This window comes from Mesoplodon mirus (assembly GCF_964341445.2).
Source record: "Mesoplodon mirus genome assembly, chromosome: 4".
Taxonomy (NCBI): Eukaryota; Metazoa; Chordata; class Mammalia; order Artiodactyla; family Ziphiidae; genus Mesoplodon; species Mesoplodon mirus.
In genome coordinates, this window is record NC_138979.1 from 159,691,983 (window position 1) to 159,707,329 (window position 15,347).

Consider the following 15,347-nt stretch of genomic DNA (forward strand, 5'->3'; position numbering starts at 1 on the left):
CACATAAACCTCAAATACAATTTAATGGGTTAAGTCTTCAAAGAGAGGTCTTGCAACTACGACAAACATACAGGAGGTAGAATAGTAGAATGAATGAGTTTTTATATTAAGTAGGATTTTGGACTGAGTTTTGTAGCTGTATGAGGAAACTACCTCTTTGAGCCTCAATTTGCAAATTTCCATATTTTTCCAGATCTCAGTTTCGGCACGCAGGCTTCTTAGTTGCAGCATGCATGCAGGATCTAGTTCCCCAACCAGGGATCGAACCCTGGCCTGCTGCACTGGGGGTGAGGAGTCTTACCCACTGGACCACCAGGGAAATCCCCAGATAATTACATTTTTAAAAACCCACAGAATAAGAACAGCTGAATTTCATTTCCAGTAGATACTCTAACAAAACAATTTCAGATGTAATTTGCAAAATATACTTTTAGCCTATAATGTGTTTTACTTAATTTCTTCCTTGGCCTGATTCTAGAACAGACTATAATGCTTTTGATGTTTTACTTTCAGTTTTAACAGTTATGTTAAAAGAGAACTAAATACTGAAATAACAATAGGTGCAGCAAAGGCTTTTCAAACATGCCAGTTACATATGTTTCGTATGTAACTAGCGAAAAAATTTGACATGTGGTTCATTTAATCATAATGAACCAATACAATTAAAGGAACACTGAGATTTTGTCCATGATTACATTTCACAGCTTCCTGCCTACATAACAGTACAATAACTAAGTCTCCTTACAATATTATAACTATTGGGTTGGCCAAAAAGTTCGTTTGGGCTTTTCCTTACGGAAAACCCAAACGAACTTTTTGGCCAACCCAATATTTTAAAAGGAAACCAACATATTCCAAAGACACTAAAACAAAGAGCCATAATAAATTATGGATGTTAGTAGTAATTCCCCAATATCTTCAGATTGGAACAAACTAGGTGTTATACTAAAGAGGATATATGAATATATATTACTTTTAAAATAGTACCAGAAAGGGGAAAAAAAAACTAAACTTCTAAAAACACAACTGGAAACACTAGCATTGTGAATTCATAAAACTAAATAAAACGTTGCTGGTTCAAAGATTTGGCTTGCCAAATTTTTCTCTATGGATAAATGCTCGATACCCACTGGACATTTTATACCACCTCTAAGATTAAGAGTTTCTGCTAATTCTATGAAGATAAATGGATTCCCAGGTTGCTTATGCTCCAAGTAGCTGTCACTAGAGGAAAAGATCAGAGAAGGGCAACTTAATCACATTTAAGCTTTATTCAGATCTGTAAAACAAAGAAATTTGACATACTCTCCACACAGAATATGCCTATGGAAAAAATTATACTATTTAAAGGAAAAAAAAACCAACACTTATTTTTACTTTTTTTTTTTTACTAGAATCTATGCCAATTAGAGTAAGTATAAAGAGGAGAGAAAATCTTCCCAATTACAAACTAAGTCCTCCTAGTCAATACCTAACTCTTACAAATTTTGTTTCTCTGACTAGATATTTACTTTTATCATACCTGAAGATCCTCATCTTTCACCACCTAGTATCTTTTCAAAGGTTTTAGACCCACCCACTATCCAACCTCAGTTGACTACCTCCTTAATACCCCTTCTTTGTATATGAACATTAACAGCTCTTATCATTTCATTTCACCAAGGCCAAGTTCTGAGTGATGTGCTGCTCAGAATTCCAAGCCTGTGCTGCATGGCCCCAAATCACTCCTCTCAAAATTTCTCTTATTTATACACTAATTCCTTGCTACACAAAGTGTGGTTCACAGATTGGTAGCAGAAGCAGCACACAGAAGCTTGTCAGAATTGCAAAATCTCAGGCCCTACCTTAGACCTATAGGCTAAGAATCTGCAATTTAACAAGATCCTCAGGTGATTCATACACATAGAAAAATTTGAGAGGCACTGTCCTTGTTCACTCATTCAGGGTCTCTTCCTCCTGCTTTACAGTTCCTCACTTCCTATCTGGCATATAAGGGACCAGATCCTTTTTCTTTTGAGCATACTGAAACCCACCAAAATGAAATAAGGAATCTTTAAATAAGACTACATAGTTTCTTCCTAACCTCTTCATAAAAGATTGTAAACTCCATGAAGCCAGGGACTTCATTGTATCCTCAAAACCAAAACAGTGCCAGGCAAATATTTGTAAAGGGAACAAAATAGATAGCAGATGATCCCTAAAGCCCTCCAACTCTTAACTCTTTGGCTCTTCCACTTGCTATGTAAGCAAAATTCTATCTCAGGCAAGGGAAGCTAAAATATGAGATCATCTAAATTTAAAAAATGAAAAATATAACACTTTAAAGGGTTTGATCGAGGTCACAAGGCAGGTTCATGATTAAGTTCATAAGACTCAACAACATTTTAATCAAATCATTGCATCGTTATTAATGTTACTGTATTTCATTATTATATTCTAGGTCAAATGACTATAATACTTCCTCTACGTATATCAATACATCCTCCACTATCATCTAGGTAGCTAGCAAGTTCAACTGTCCAGAAGAGTTATGCACTCAGAGTTTAAGGAAGCCTAAAATGTACACACTGCTGGACAGAATCTGTACATAAAAATTAAAGATTATATGGTTTGATTAATTTTTTTAAAACCAGAAGAAATAAGTTCTTTCGATCCTTATCTAGCTCTTGTTGAAATAGAGAAAAGAAACAAAAGGAAAAGAAATGAATAAAGGTATGGAAAAGACAAAAGATCAGGAACCAGATATAGCAACAAGATACAGAAAAGAAGAGATCAGGATTAAAAGTAATCAAAGGTCTCAAGGAATGAGATATAGGCAAAAGTGGCTACAAAGACAAAGAGCAGAATACCAACCAAAGCAGCTTCCTTGTCAACAACCTCTAATGATGACACATAATGCAAGAAATTTTTAGAGCAAGTAGACTGTAGAATATCTCATGAGGTTAGTGTATCATTTCTCCCATCTACTATATCCTACATATCTAAATTAACAAGGAAATACATACGAAACCCTTAGAGATTAATAAAAAGCAAATTAGGTTCAATATGTACTATGCTTTCTATGGCAAGTTAAGTATTGGTTTGGAAAAGTTTTCATCAATCTCTGAAGATTTTCATCCAAAAAAAAGAAAAAAAGGTTAAAATAAAGTTTTGATTCCTCACCTGCCTTTTACATTTCATTTTCCCAAACTACTTACAATATCAGATTTAATCCAAAACAGATTTAATCAGTTCATGCAGAGATTTCTATTTCTAAAAAACATTTTCTAGAAATCTCTCAATTTTATACATATATATATATATATATATATATAAAAGGTTAAATCAGGGTGGGCCAAGACCACCAGAACAATGGACCAAAATAGAAATAGTAAAGGACTAATAAAACTGACTATAAAAATGTAAAACATCTACACTGCAAAAGACATTATGAAGAAAAATTAAAAGACAAATGACAAATTGGGAAAATATCTACAATATAAAACAAAGGTTTACTATCCTTAGTGTGTAAGGAGCTCTTACAAATTAATAAGAAAAAGACAGGAGCGGAAATACATGAATACCAACTGACAAAAAAAGAAACAAAATTATAAGCACAAGCTGTTCAACTTCACTAGTAGTGACCAAAGAGATGCAAATTACTATAATTTCTTGACAAATACAAAAATGATCAATAAAACCCAGTGTTTTATAAGGTATGGGGAATCTGGCACTCCTATTCACTATTATTGGAACTATATATACATTTTTTTGCATTTTATTTTTAACTTTTTACTTTATGTTGGAGTATAGCCAATTAACAATGTTGTGATAGTTTCAGGTGTACAGCAAAGCGACTCAGACATACATATACACGTATCCATTCTCCCACAGACTCCCCTCCCATCCAGGCTGTCACATAACATTGAGCAGAGTTCCCTGTGCTATACAGTAGGTCCTTGTTGGTCATCCTTTTTAAATGTAGCAGTGTGTACATGTCAATCCCAAACTCCCTAACCATCCCTTCCCTCCACCCCTCCCCCCACCCCACCCCTCGTAACCATAAGTTCATTCTCTAAGTCTGTGAGTCTGTTTCTGTTTTTTAGGTTCTGCATATAAGCGATATCATACAATATTTGTCTTTCTGTGTCTGACTTAATTCTCTCAGTATGACAATCTCTAGGTCCAAACATGTTGCTGCAAATGGCATTATTTCATTCTTTTTTATGGCTGAGTAATATTCCATTGTATATATGTACCACATCTTCTTTATCCATTCCTCTGTTGATGGACATTTAGGTTGCTTCCATGTCTTGGCTATTGTAAACAGTGCTGCAAGGAACATTGGGAGTGCATGTATCCTTTCGGACCATGTTTTTCTCCAGATAGATGCCCAGGAGTGGGATTTCAGGGTCATATGGTAGCTCTATTTTTCATTTTTTAAGGAACCTCCATACTGTTCTCCATAGTAGCTGTACCAATTTACATTCCCACCAACAGTGTAGGAGGGTTCCCTTCTCTCCACACCCTCTCTGGTATGTATTCTTTGTGGATTTTTTGATGATAGCCATTTTCACTGGTGTGAGGTGATATCTCTTTGTAGTTTTGACTTGCATTTCTCTAATCATTAGCGATACTGAACACTGAACATCTTTTCACGTGCCTCTTGGCCATTCGTATGTCTTATTGGAAAAATGTCTATTTAGGTATTCTGCCCACTTTTTGATTAGGTTGTTTGTTTTGATGATATTAAGCCACAGGAGCTGTTTGTAGATCTTGGAGACTAATCCCTTGTCAGTCACATCATTTGCAAATATTCTTCCCAATCTCTGGCTTGTCTCTTCGTTTGTTTGTGGTTTCCTTTGCTGCGCAAAAGCTTTTGAGTTTAATTAGGTCCCATTTGTTTATTTTTTATTTTATTTCCATTACTCTGGGAGACAGATAAGAAAAGATATTGCTGTTATTTATGTCAGAGAGTGTTCTGCCTATGTTTTCCTCTAGGAGTTTTATAGTGTCTGGTCTCACACTTAGGTTTTTAATCCATTTTGAGGTTATTTTTGTGTACAGTGTTAAAGAATGATCTAATTTCATTTTTTTACATGTAGCTGTCCAGTTTTCCCAGCACCATTTGTTGAAGAAACTGTTTTTCCATCATTGTATAGTCTTGCCTCCTCTGTCATAGATTAATTGACCATAGGTGCGTGGGTTTATTTCTGGGCTTTCTATCCTGTTCCATTGGCCTATAGTTCTATATTTGTGCCAGTGCCATACTGTTTTGATGACTATAGCTTTGTAGTATAGTCTGAAGGGACTATATTTTTAAAGTTTATAAAAACTTTTAGGAAAATAATCACATTTCAAAATATGCCTATCCTTTGACTCAACAGTCCCACTTCTAAAAAATTTATTCTAAATAAATGGATGTGTGCAAATATGTGTGTAGAGAAGAGCCATTACGTATGCCTAGCATATGGCAGGTGTTCAATAAATATTTGATGAATGAACCATAATACTGTTTATAATAGCAAGAATTGTTAACAGTAGAAACGTCTACAAATAAATCATGACATATCAATACCCTGAAACCCTACGCAGCTGTCAAAAATGATAAAAACAGACCTATAATTATTGGTTAAAAATACATCTATAATAAATTATAGATGTAAAAGAAAACCAGTAAAATGTATGGCCATTCCTCAAAAAATTAAACATAGAGTTACCATATGATCCAGCAATTCCATATGGTATATACCTAAAAAAATTGAAAGCAGGACTCAAACAGATATTTGTACACCAGCGTTCACAGTAGCATTAGTCACAACAGCCAAAAGATGGAAACAATCCATGTGTCCGGTGACAGGTTAATTAATAAACAAAATGTACATACAATGAAATATTATTCCAAATAGACATACAATGGAATGTTATTCAGCCTTAAAAAGCAATGTTCTAAACGTATGGACATCAAGGTGGGAAAGTGGGGGTGGGGGGGTTGGTGGTGGTGGGATGAATTGGGAGATTGGGATTGACATATATATACTAACATGTATAAAATAGATGATTAATAAGAACCTGCTCTATAAAAAAATAAAATTCTAAAATTCTAAAAAAAAAAAGCAATGTTCTGATACATGCTGCAACATGGATTAACCTTGAAGAAATTACACTAAGTGAAATAAAGCCAGATACAAAAGGACAAATATTGTATAATTCCATGTATATGAGATATTCAGAGTAGTCAAATTTGTAGAGACAGAGAGAAGAATGGAGGTTGCCATGGGCTGAGGGGAGAGGAGAATGGGGAGTTAATGTTTAACGGGTACAGAGTTTCAGTTTGGAAAGATAAAGTTCTAGAGATAGATGGTGGTGATGGTTGCACAACAATGTGAATGTACTGAATGCCACTGAACTGTACACTTAAAAATGGTTAAAACAGTAAATTTTATGTTGCATATATTTTGCTACAAAAAAACAATAATGCAAACCATAACACAACTTCTAGACTGCAATGAACACAGTGTCTTTATTATTTTTGAGTCCTACGTTCATAAAAACGAGATTTTAAACTATATATATAAAACAGTTCCTTGGTTATTCCTGTTCCTAGTCTCATTATTCAGGACCACCTACACGAGTCATCAAGAATAGTACCAAGTACAAATATTCTCCCTCTGAGGTTCAAAAGCCTAACTCTGTAAGTTACAATTCTAATAATTCTAAATAATTAAACACTGAATCAGAGTTAAAACATGTAGCTTCTTTGCCTAACTTTACAATTACTTAAGATTAAAGTCAAATAAATTCCCATGTAAATTAACTCTCTTTTCCTCTTCAGCAAAAAATTCAAGCTATCTAGACTGTAAGCAGAATAAAGAGTTCAAGAAAGAAGAAATATCAGAAATATCTGAATATGCACATTAGCAAGTCACCAGAAAACTGAAGAATAAACTAATGAGATCTGAGCCTTAAAGAATACACAGTTTATCGTTAAGATAAGTAAAAGGGAGAGCCATGTCTGACATCACAGTAAATATCAAGAATAGAAAGCCCCAACCAATTCCATCCTGCTCCTTGCATTCTCAGAGAATGGTGTAACTCTGACATAACTCAAAATATTTAGTTAAGGCATACCTAGGGAATTCATTCCATCAAGGAGTGGCAGGTACTTAAGGGCCGAATCCAAATTTAGTGCTAACTGAAACTTTATTGAGCTCAAAAGCCAGATGTTTCCAGGTGTGGGAGCAGTGCTCCTGCTTAGCCAGCTGCACTCTCACCTCATGAAATGCTGCCCTCTGACACACTCCACAAGCAAAGAAAAGCTGGATCAACACACCTGTTCTCCAAAGGAAACCACGTCAACTACCTGGAACTGTGAAAATGAACTGTGATGTCATTTAGGCATAGTCAGCACATAAACAGAATAGAGAGAAACAGAGGAATGCATCACATGTAATAAGGGTGAACACTTATTCTCATTTTTCTGTCAACTCTGGGTATGTGGGTGGACGCGGTAGGGGGTTATCAACATCAAAAATGTTTAAAAATTCACTATTGTAGAGAAACACTTGTACATATGCACCTGAAGACATAAGTAAGAATATATTTGTAATACCAACAAAATGGAAAAAAACAACTGTCCATCTTTAGGAGAAAAGATACACTGTGGTAGTCATACAATTAATACACATACCTGAGAAAATTAACCACGGTTACACATGTCCATAAGAATGAATCTTTAAAAACATAATGTTGATTAGCCAAAGCAAGCAAGAATATACATACACCGTGGTTCTATTTTTAGAGTTAAAAAATAAATAAAACTAAACAATATATTTTTGAAATACATACAAATGTGGTAAACGTTAAAAAAAAAAGGAAGGGAATGATAAATAAACATTCCAAAACAAAATCCTGAATAGTTCCATCCCTGGTGGAAAGACAAGTAGATGGAAAACAAGGAGAAATATACCAACAACATTGGTAATGTTCTTTTTCTTGAGTTGGGTGGTGGGTTTACAGGTACTGGTTTTATTATATGCCTCATTACTTACATACACAGTACCATATTCTAATCTATATATCAAATAGTTCATAATGGGAAGGGAAAACAGAAAAGGAAGGGAGAGGGAAGAAAAGGAAAGGGAAGGCAGACATCAATAATGAAAGTCAACATGGAACTCCTATCTCTCCCTGCAAAGGGCACATAAACTTCCACTAAATATAGGCTCCATCCTGAAACCCCACTAAAACAAAAGTTTTTTGTTTTGAAAGCATAAATCTGAAACGAAATGCAAGTAGGTAACTTACCTAGCCTCAGTTTTTAAAAATTAAGATAATGCCTAGGGCTTCCCTGGTGGTGCAGTGGTTAAGAATCCGCCTGCCAGTGCAGGGGACATGGGTTTGAGCCCTGGTCCGGGAAGATCCCACATGCCTTGGAGCAACTAAGCCCGTGCGCCACAACTACTGAGCCTGTGCTCTAGAGCCCATGAGCCACAACTACTGAAGACCGCGGGCCTAGAGCCCGTGCTCCGCAACAAGAGAAGCCACTGCAATGAGAAGCCCGTGTACCACAATGAAGAGTAGCCCCTGCTTGCCACAACTAGAGAAAGCCCGCGTGGCAACAAAGACCTGATGCAGCCAAAAATAAATAAATAAAATAAATAAAAAATTTTGAAAAAAGATAATGCCTAATGTAATATAAGAGGGGAAAAAGTAATTTTTAATAAAATATTTTAATATGTAAATGTTACAGTATAACCATCCTAAAATTCATATTAATAAGAAAACAGACACTTGCTCCCACACACAGAAATGCCATGAACAGGGACTTCCCTGGTGGTCCAGTGGGTAAGACTCCGTGTTCCCACAAGGGGGCTGGGTTTGATCCCTGGTTGGGGAACTAGATCCCACATGCATGCTGCAGCTAAGAGTTCACATGCAGCAACTAAGAGTCCGCATGCTGCAACTAAGAAGTCCGCATGCCACAATGAAGATCCCTCATGCTGCAACGAAGATGCAGCACAGCCAAAATAAATAAATAAATACAAAAAAGAAAAAAAGAAAAGAAATACCATGAACATGACAGCTACAAATGAAGACTGACACAAATGAGCTGTGTTGGGAAATCAAATACCACAAGGGGCAATGCCACTGGTAATATGATTTTCCAAAACAGTTAACAACTCTTGTTATAGTTCTGAACAAAACAAAGTACAATTTGCTCTCCATTTAGCCAGTACTTACATTCCTGGAAAATTCAGTGTCTATTAAAGCCATGCAAAAAACCACTTTGTGTTTAAATGTAAAACAGAACTAGGATCAGATAAGTACAAACAGGTTTTTCACCCTTAAGAAGGTCTGGGGAAATGTTCAAAATTCATGCAGAACTGTCTCATACCTTGTGAGATGTATGGCATTCCTGAGTCCTGCTCAATAAATGCCAATGCTGCACCTACCCCACCTTAATCACTGTGGCAACCAAAGGTGCACACTCAAAGACCCAAGCACATCATAGGGGAAGTACTGACTCCACTGAGAACCGGTGACTTTGAGAAAGGCTAGGTCCCAACTTGGATTCTAGACAGCCCTTATTTTTCATGACATCACGAAGCTGAATGTAAATGATAAAGTCTAACCAATTTCTAATTTTGGCAAAGGAGGAATCCTCATAAGGTGAAGAATTTATTGTTAGGGAAAATATAAAGGCAGGCAAAAACCTAAGGATATTCACCTTAAATAAAACTGATACATCAAACCAAAAGTTGGCAGTCTTTTCACCCAAATGATGGCAATCTTTAAGGACAGTATTGCTATTTTGCTAAAATACAACAAATGTCACAACTGAAAAACACTGTAACAAAGAGAATGTTATAGATCACAAAGCATTTTTTTTTTTTTTTTTTTTTTTGCTGTACGCGGGCCTCTCACTGTTGTGGCCTCTCCCGTTGCGGAGCACAGGCTCCAGACACGCAGGCTCAGCAGCCACGGCTCACGGGTCTAGCCGCTCCGCGGCATGTGGGATCTTCCCAGACCGGGGCACGAACCCGTGTTCCCTGCATCGTCAGGCAGACTCTCAACCACTGCACTACCAGGGAAGCCCTATGAGAAATTTTTAAATGTTAACAGTCTTGTCTCATATTGAAAAAGAAAAAGAAAAATACTTAAAAAGAAAAAAGTAAACTTTTAGCAATTACCATGACATATAGTGTCTATTTCCTAATATCAGAAAGATTCTGGATCAGAATCCTAATGAATCTTCTACTGAATCAAACACTTCAGAATCCCACCACAGATTCTGACAATTAAAGAGTTTTAAAAACTTTCAGTTTGGGGAGAAATGCATAACCATTAAAAACTCTATAAAAATCTCAACTTAAGCAAAATACCACTAAAGTACAGTCACTAGCTGGATCAGTCCTCTCTGAAACACATATCTAAAGTTCACCTGAGAATGACTACATGATGGGATGACATATTGAATTAGTTTTCATTCATGACCAGTAGATTAAGACTCTAAATGGTATTGTGCCATGCTTCTTACTTTGAACCACTTTCTTGGTTCCAAATACCTATATGTGCACAATAGTTTACAACATAAGACAAAAATAAAAGCCCTTGCATCAGGGCTTGATGCAAGAGGAAAAAGGAAGTAGTGTGTCTTATTATTTCAGCTGAAGAAATAAGGAAGTAAGATCATTTATCAGCAAGCACAATCTTAGACACATCTCTAAAGCACAGAATAATCAATTCGGCATAACCTTAAAAACAGTAGTAGCTGATAATCTATCAGACTCATCCTTCCACTAATTCAAACCCAAAATCCAAGAAGAAAGAATAATTTAACTGACATTTCTCTTTCAAAAGAAAAAAATTTTTAATTTATGCTTCTGAATTCATGGGTAAAGTTTAACAGACTAGAATGAAGGTTTTAGGGGTTACAATATTCAAGCATATTAGTTATACCTAAACACACAAACTGGAAATCTGTCATAATATTTTATCCCTCCTTTTTGTTCCTCTTTCCCAGAGAGGATCTTTACCTCAGCGTAACTATGCTTGTCAAAGCCAAAACCTCTCCCTCAAAAACCACCCTTTTTCCTCCCTCATGCACACTTTTAACATTCCCTTTTCCTGACTTAAAATTCACTCCGTTACAACTTCCATAATGTCTATGATCTTCACACATACTGCACTGACTTTTTTGACTAGTAGCTAATGGAAAGTACATGCAATAGAGCTTAAAAGAATATCAATTACCAGAATACCACAAACACAAAGAATAAAGCACTTCAGCACTTTATTACATTGAAAAAAAATTTGTAATTCCTCCTGAAAAATTTCCAATTCAAGCTTGCCAAAACACAGATTAAAATTCAATTTAAATGTCCCACCCAAAAGCCTCAAAACATGCCATAATCCCCAGACACATTTGCAGAAATTTCAAATAATGATTGACAAGTGTTTTGGGGTCACTACACATATATAATGCACACTGTATATATACACACACACTATATATATATGTGTATGTGTGTGTGTGTGTACACACACACACACACACACACACACACACTGTCTAAACACAGAAACCAACAAGGAATTCTAGGATTCACCTGAAAATACAACAGCTCCCATATATAGAGAACTGACTTTATGCTAGGTATTGTCCTAAGAATTTATATACAAGTGTGTAAAAGGTTTCTCGTGACGGTACAGTAAATTCACCCAAATAGCAATCAATATATAAATGTATCAAATACATAAACAAACAATGCAGGACTTGGCGCAGTGGTTAAGAATCCGCCTGCCAATGCAGGGGACACAGGTTCGAACCCTGGTCCGGGAAGATCCCACATGCCTCGGAGCAACTAAGCCCGTGTGCCACAGCTACTGAGCCTGCACACTAGAGCCCGCATGCCACAACTGCTGAAGCCTGTGTGTCACAACTACTGAAGCCCGCGCGCCTAGAGCCCGTGCTCTGCAACAAGAGAACCACCACAATGAGAAGCCCACGCACCGCAGTGAAGAGTAACCCCCGCTCACCACAACTAGAGAAAGCCCGCACACAGCAACAAAGACCTAACACAGCCAAAAATAAAAATAAATAAAATAAATTTGTTAAAAATAAATTAATTAAAAGAATTAACAAACAATGCATAGCTGGCTCAAAAAACAATATAAATATCTCTCAGGCAGTGATAAGGAACAGAGATGCGCAATGATGCGGTGCTGAAGCCAGAGGTCCACTGGGTTCCTGGTCTAGAAACAGGCGGTGGCAGCTGGGACTTTGGCTTCCCTGGGGAACAGGGACTAAAAGTGCTCCATATGAGACAGAGGACTTATCAGAGCTAGGCCAGAGCTAGGGCTGGGTAGGGCTCTCTTATAAAGAAAACAACTGCCAACTCTGCCTGAGGTTATGGGTTACAGGAAATAACCCCCAGGAAGGTTGCAGGATACAGACACAGCTTCAAAACCAAGAAAGAAACCAGGCCACCTGCTAGGTCTGTGACTGGGTCTGCAATATCCACAGTAACACCAATATCTCTGAGGGGCAGGAACTCTAAGCCTGGTTCTAGAACTGGGGTCCAAAGGCAAGTGTGAAACTACTATACAAGGAGGGAAGTGAACATAAGAGGGACAAGGAAAGTTAGCTGAGACTCAAGAATAGAAGACAACTAAAGGGACTTCCCTGGTGGTCCAGCGGTTAAGACTCTGTGCTCCCAATGCAGAGGACCCGTGTTCGATCCCTGGTCAGGGAACTAGATCCCGCATGCCACAACTAAGAGCCTGCATGCTACAACTAAAAGATCCCACATGCCACAACTAAAAGATTCCACATGCCACAACTAAAAGATCCTGCATGCCGCAACTAAAGATCCTGCACACCACAACGAAGATCCCACATGCTGCAACTAAGACCCGGCACAGCCAAATAAATAAATAAATATTAAAAACAAAAAAAAAGACAACTAAAGATGCTGTTATAGTCTGAATGACATTCCATTATCCATTTCCTGAAGGTATAACTAATAAGACCGTTTCCAGGGCTTTCTCTTACATCTCAGTATTTATAAGATAAACCCTCATTACTTAGGGTAACCAGGAAAAACCTAACACTCTTAAACCTTTTCTACCTTCCCAACAAACCAATAATCATGATTATCTGAAAAGATTATTTTTTATATGCAATGAAGCGTCAAAAACCTATTTCTAAATGATAGCCTTTGACAACTCCAAAATCTAGCATCCAGTTTCCCATGGTTAAAGCAAACTGTCTTTATAACTAAATGTGTTGACTATGTCCACACAAACTTTAAGTGATGTAGTATCTCTCAAATTCAGCCTTCCTATTATCAACCAGACACAGGACTTTCCTACCACCAAAAAGGGAGTGGTTTCCAGCTTAAAGATGACACAATTGAAAGGTTCTGAATGGGAATTTAAAATAGTCTCTAGAAAGAATAACTCGAATAAAAAAGTGTTTTGGTAAAACAAGCATCAAATTAGTAATCCACCATTTAAATTCTAGACCTATTTCTGCCACTAACTAGCTATGTGACTTTAGCTAACCTAAACTAGGCTTCATCTTTACCTGTAAAACAAACACTATAAGTCTCTAGGGCTTTACTAATTCTAACATTGTAACATTCTTTTAAACTTATGGTAAGAATGTGTGCTAAATGCAGACAAATTCATCATGTATGCATTTTCTAGAGCGTCAAAGAATTTTATAAATGCCAATAATGCCTGTCCACCGCTCTCTCCTCCCAAAAAGTTACATAAGCAAGATCTAAAAAAAAAACAAAAACAACATTTTCTTGAGATAGTTTTCCAAAATACTTTTTTTTTTTTGCGGTATGCGGGCCTCTCACTGTTGTGGCCTCTCCCGTTGCGGAGTGCGCAGGCTCAGCGGCCATGGCTCACGGGCCCAGTCGCTCTGCGGCATGTGGGATTTCCCCGGACTGGGGCACGAACCCGTGTCCCCTGCATCGGCAGGCGGACTCTCAACCACTGCGCCACCAGGGAAGCCCCAAAATACTTTTTAATATGGTAACATATTACATGCTAGAACTTTAACTGAGGTATAATTTATATATACTAAAATTCACTTTTAAGTGTACACTTCTGAGTTTGAAAAACACATAGTCATGTAAACACCACCACTGTCAAGATATAGAACAGTTAACAGACAACACAGAACACCACAAAAAACTCCCTCGTATCCTGTGTAGTTAAACCATCCCCCCACACCCTGGCAACCACTAGTCAGTTTTCTGTCCCTTTAGTTATGTTTATTCTAAAATATCATTAAAATGGAACCATACAGTATGTGGCCTTTTGAGTCTGGCTTCTTTCACTTAGCATAATGCATTTGATACCCATCCATGTTGTTGCATGCACTGCCAAATAGTACTCCAGTTTTATGAATGTACCGAAGTTCATCAGTTCACCAGCTGAGGTTCATCTGGGTTTGTTTCCAGTTTGGGGCATTAGCATATAGATCTCTGTGTGACTATGAGTTTTCATTTCACTTGAGTAAATACCTAGGAGTGGAACTACTGGATCATTATGTTAACTGTAGGTTTAACTATATATAAGAACCTGCCAAACTGTTTTTTAAAAAGACTATGAATAAGTTTTTTAATGGTTTTAAGGAAAAGTAAGTTTAGATCTTATGTCACAAATTTCATAGAAAGATCCTAAATAGACCCAGAGGAAATTATTTATTTATCAGAGGAAATTATTTTCCTATGTCCTATTTATAGGAAGTAGGAGTTAACAAAGGAAGTTGATTTGATAAATAATAAATATTCATATTGATAAATATCTGTATTTATCAAATAGGCAAAAGAGATTTTTTTAAGACTTTAAAATATGTCATGTTTGGGCTTCCCTGGTGGTGCAGTGGTTGAGAGTCCGCCTGCTGATGCAGGGGACACGGGTTCGTGCCCCGGTCCGGGAAGATCCCACATGCTGCGAAGCGACTAGGCCCGTGAGCCACGGCCGCTGAGCCTGTGCGTCCGGAGCCTGTGCTCCGCAACGGGAGAGGCCACAACAGTGAGAGGCCCACGTACCGCAAAAAAAAAAAAAAAGTCATGTTTTACATAAAAATAAGCTCAAAATGGATTAAAGACCTAAATGGAAGGCCAGACACTATCAAACTCTTAGAGGAAAACATAGGCAGAACACTCTATGACATAAATCACAGCAAGATCCTTTTTGACCCACCTCCTAGAGAAATGGAAATAAAAACAAAAATAAACAAATGGGACCTAATGAAACTTAAAAGCTTTTGCACAGCAAAGGAAACCATAACCAAGACGAAAAGACAACCCTCAGAATAGAAGAAAATATTTGCAAATGAAGCA

General features: G+C 37.1%; 1 protein-coding gene across 6 annotated transcripts in view; it reads right to left on the reverse strand.

Annotated features, from left to right (window-relative positions):
- Positions 1-15,347, reverse strand: part of NUMB (NUMB endocytic adaptor protein) — a 174,798-nt gene that overhangs the window by 139,136 nt on the left and 20,315 nt on the right. The window lies entirely within an intron of this gene.